The 4,210-nt window shown below is 36.4% G+C and overlaps 1 long non-coding RNA gene across 1 annotated transcript; it reads left to right on the top strand.

Annotated features, from left to right (window-relative positions):
• The first annotated feature begins 2,958 nt into the window (after positions 1–2,958).
• Positions 2,959–3,557, top strand: LOC132103616 (uncharacterized). Its single transcript, XR_009423415.1, has 3 exons — positions 2,959–3,079; positions 3,322–3,414; positions 3,492–3,557. It is a non-coding gene; the product is annotated as an uncharacterized LOC132103616 (long non-coding RNA).
• Positions 3,558–4,210: the final 653 nt, after the last annotated feature.

Genomic DNA, 4,210 nt, shown 5'->3' with positions numbered 1-4,210 from the left:
AATTAACAGTTCATACACTCTTGAATAGTAACTCATTTTCACAAAAATGCAGTTCTGCTACATCACAAGCTTTACCCTGAGCACCAAGGGCATATAGGTTTGTAGGTTGGGTTTGGACTTTGGTACTGGTACATAATTCAATTAAAGTGCAAAATGTGATTGTACATGCATTTCAGCACAAATAGGCTATAATCCATCACTGTAAACTCTGTAAAATTTTCTAGGGAACACTGCACATTTGATGAAGTCAGTTACATTTTTAAACTTACCATTTTTCGTTTTTTGGGAGGATCAAAAATATCACAACATGTGTCATCAGAATCAGACTCATATCTAGCAGGAGTAGAACTGAGTTGTCTTGTAGGTTGCCGTTTGAGGTCCCTTTTGAGCTGTTCGCCTATCTTGGCCATCTGTGAACCAGACTGACAACATACATCTTGTTTAAGAGAATGATTTTGAAAATGTCCACACCACCACTTTAAGTAATGTCACACACCGTCGAGGAATAAGAACAGCAAACGAACATATATTATTCAAAATAGACTTGATAATAATAATAAATGTTTCTTGAGCAGCAAATCAGCATATTAGAATGATTTCAGAAGGATTGTGTAACACTGAAGAATAGAGAAAATTCAGCTTTGATCACAGGAATACATTTTAAAATATATTCAAATAGAAAGTAGTTATTTTAAATCGTAAAAATATTGCACAATATTACTGCTAAATGCAGGCTTGGTGAGCAGAAGAGACTTCTTTAAAAAAAAATCTTAAAGTTACATTAAAAAACTTATGACTGGTAGAGTAATCTCTCTTAAAATACCTTACTTTTATCATGGGTTATGATAATCAAAACAGTCCTGAGCTAGATTAAGCTTTGATCTCTGCAAACCAAACTATCACTTTAATCAAATATTTAATAATAATGTTTAATACCGTAAAGCTGCTTCATTTAAATAAAAAACTATAGACGTGATGTGAATGGTTTGCTGAGCTCGTGCAAACATCCACATCAGTGTAATAAGATGCATTTTTAACTGCTACTTTCATACTGCTGTGATTTTTGTTTTTGTTGTTATTTCGTTATTGAGAGGAAAGCGCGTGTCATATATTTTCATATCCAAACGCCATTCTGTACGGCCCGGGTGCGTTTCTCTGAAGCAGCGCTGAGTGCTATTTCTCTTCTTCTCTTGAATTGCATCGAGGAGAGCTGAATTACAGTCTTGCGCTACAGCGCCACACTGTTCAAACCGCATTAGTGCAGGCTCTAAATTAGGTCAAGATAAATAAAACGCGTACTCGACAACAGAAATATTTGTCAACAATTTTTTTTTGTCGATATTGTCGACTAATCGTTCCATAACTGTTAAGTCATAAATCAAACTTACAGTCATTCCTAGCTTCACCACCCTCTTCTCCTGGCCAGACTGACTGGAAGACCATATATCCCCCCCCCGTTTGAGGAAAGCGACACGCTTCTGGACTACTTCTTTGTAGTTTTCTGTGAAGAAGACACATAAAATACAAATTCAATGTGACCTTTTAATAATAAAAAAATATAATTTCAAGACAGCAATGTCACTGTCATTTAATTTATTTGTACTTTATTACTTTCATCAGTATTGGGCACTAATGTCCATAACCACCTTATGGCGGGAGTCCATCCCTCTGTACATTGAAAATGTCTCCTTGACACAACTGTATTTGTTCTATATTTTAGCCTGTTGCACCTTATAAATATGCTGTTCCCAACAACCGAATGACTTTAGTAACTTTGTCTTAACTAATTATAAGAATTTTCATTAAATGGTCATGCTGCATAGCGACGACGAATTCCATTATACTAACGTTACTAGCTAACGTTTAACCTTCACTAGAACCTAAGCCAAACACTTCAAAGATAAGCTATGGGTCTGTAAACGCTAGGGTTGGAGCGTTCTCTATAGGAGGACTTATTAATTATGGCGTTTTTCCATTACATTGTACCTGCTCGACTCGCCTCGACACACTGCGTCCGTTTTCCATTGCAGATTTTAGTATCTCCTCAAAAGCATGGCTGTTCGTCTTATATGCCGGTGTTCTGTCGATTTGTGCTGCCTTGTCGAAAAATGCTACCTCCCATTAAAACCAATGGTAGCATAATTCGATAGCGAAAAGTGTTACCTATCAGATTTTGCTTCATGCATGATATTAATAAGGTGTGAGGCTTTATTAACATGTACACCTACCCCAACCCTAAACCTACCCTTACAGTATGATAAATACAGTGTTGGTAGCATAATCTGATAGGTAGCATTATTTGTCAGAACACCGGCTCGACGGACACACCAGCACACAAGTAACGTTATAAACATCAGCCTATGTAAGTGGCCTGATGTTTATACTTGTGCGCTGGTCTGTGCGTGGAGCCGTCATGTGTGTGTGTACGTAGGCTACGGCGAAAGCTCTGCCTGGAGCCTCCGCGGAACTGTAAAAAAAGCGGCGCCAACTGCCGTGACCTAACGCGACACACACACACAGAACGTAGAAGGTGTGTTGTTGTTGCCACAGTCAGAAGACACGTTTTGTTTCAAATGATGCTGGAGGCAGCAAAAAAAAAACCCCGCTGGCTAAACTGTTTAAAAAAAAGCGGGTTTGTTCAGGACCCCCCCACCCCACCCTTCGCTTTCACGACAAAGTTTGGTATTGTCTCAGCTCGCTTGGAAACTAACGTTAGCTGAGGTGGTAATAAAAAAGTACCTGTTAGCAGGTAACGTTAATGTTACCAGGTACTTTTTTTCGTAAGAGTCGAGGCGAGTTGAGCAGGTACCATGTAAAGGAAAAGCGCCATGTTTCAAGCACTTCATCTTCAGTAACGTTTAATTACATGGCAGTAGTCGGTTAGTTAATGTTACAAAGAGTATTCCGAATATTTCCATTCGTAGCCATCTATTGCTTAGTCTTGATTTTTGAATCTTGATCTGTTGCAGTGCACAACAATAGTTATTCAAATATGCCACCTGTACAATCAAACTACAAGTCCTACTTATTGGTCACTAATAAGAAAATACCAAGGACAACAGAATACAGACACAGGAAGGTAATTATAATTTGTATAATTATTTTAATTTTTTTTATATGTTTTCTTGTTCTTCTTCTTCTTATAATTATGGTAGTAGTCGGCCTACTACTTCTACAATAATACTAATAATAATTATAATAATAAATAAAATAATATTAAGAAAGCCCTAGTATAGCAGTACTTCTAATAATATTAATAATAAATAATAATGGAAATAATAGGATAATGATATACTGTCTTGAAATTGTCTTTTGTTTCAGGGAAAAGGCAGAAGACATAAACAGTACAAGCAGTACCTTTGCAGCACTGGTGTTGAAGTCCCTGACAGAATTTTAGGATGTCATGACAGAGAAGTATGCTAGCATATATGATGATGTAAAGATTTTATTTTGTGCAGTGACATGGATGGTGACAGTTGTTTTGCTTACAGCCTCCAGTTCACCATGATGCACCACTGCAGCCAACAGCAGGAAAAAGAAAGAGAGCTGACAGTAAGGTCAGGACACTGACAATGCATAATTCATTCCTTATAGCCTAACTGTCTATTCTTTACTTTTTTACTTTGTAACAATGTGACCAACAATTGTTGAATTACTTACATTTGGATGGTTTCCTAGACATTAGTAGGCCTGTGTGCCAGTCTATAGGCGAATGTAATGTTCTACCCTGTAACTACTCATGTCTGAACCTGATGTCTGTTTGGAAACTTACTGTAAACCCTAACGCTCAAAATAATCAATTGGTTTGAGTAGGACAAACTTAAATTAAACTAATTAGTTCAGTCAAATTAACTTTTATGAGTATTTAGCACTTTCTTTTTCTTTCAAGTTCACATAACTGATATATTTTAAGTAAACTGATCTGTTTCATTGTTTTGAGTTTTATGAAATGATTTATTTTAATTTAAACAAACTTAAGTTTAACTGAAACGGCTGTGATGTCTGTTTCCCAGCACTTGAATAGAAGAGTAAATGCTAAAATTAAGTGTAATATATTGGTTTTTTTTGTGCAAAATTATTGTTAAGTGGGATATTGAGTATTGATTAATGTTTTGTGCTAATTTAGAAGAATTTCTGTTCATGTTGGTTTTAGGATAGTAACTATCATGGTGACGTGGTGCATGCGGCTTGATTTGAGAGCAAATAAAAT

This window comes from Carassius carassius, chromosome 24 (genome assembly GCF_963082965.1).
Source record: "Carassius carassius chromosome 24, fCarCar2.1, whole genome shotgun sequence".
Classification (NCBI taxonomy): Eukaryota; Metazoa; Chordata; class Actinopteri; order Cypriniformes; family Cyprinidae; genus Carassius; species Carassius carassius.
The sequence above is the reverse complement of the archived record's forward strand: the minus strand, read 5'-3'. Positions and strand labels throughout refer to the sequence as shown.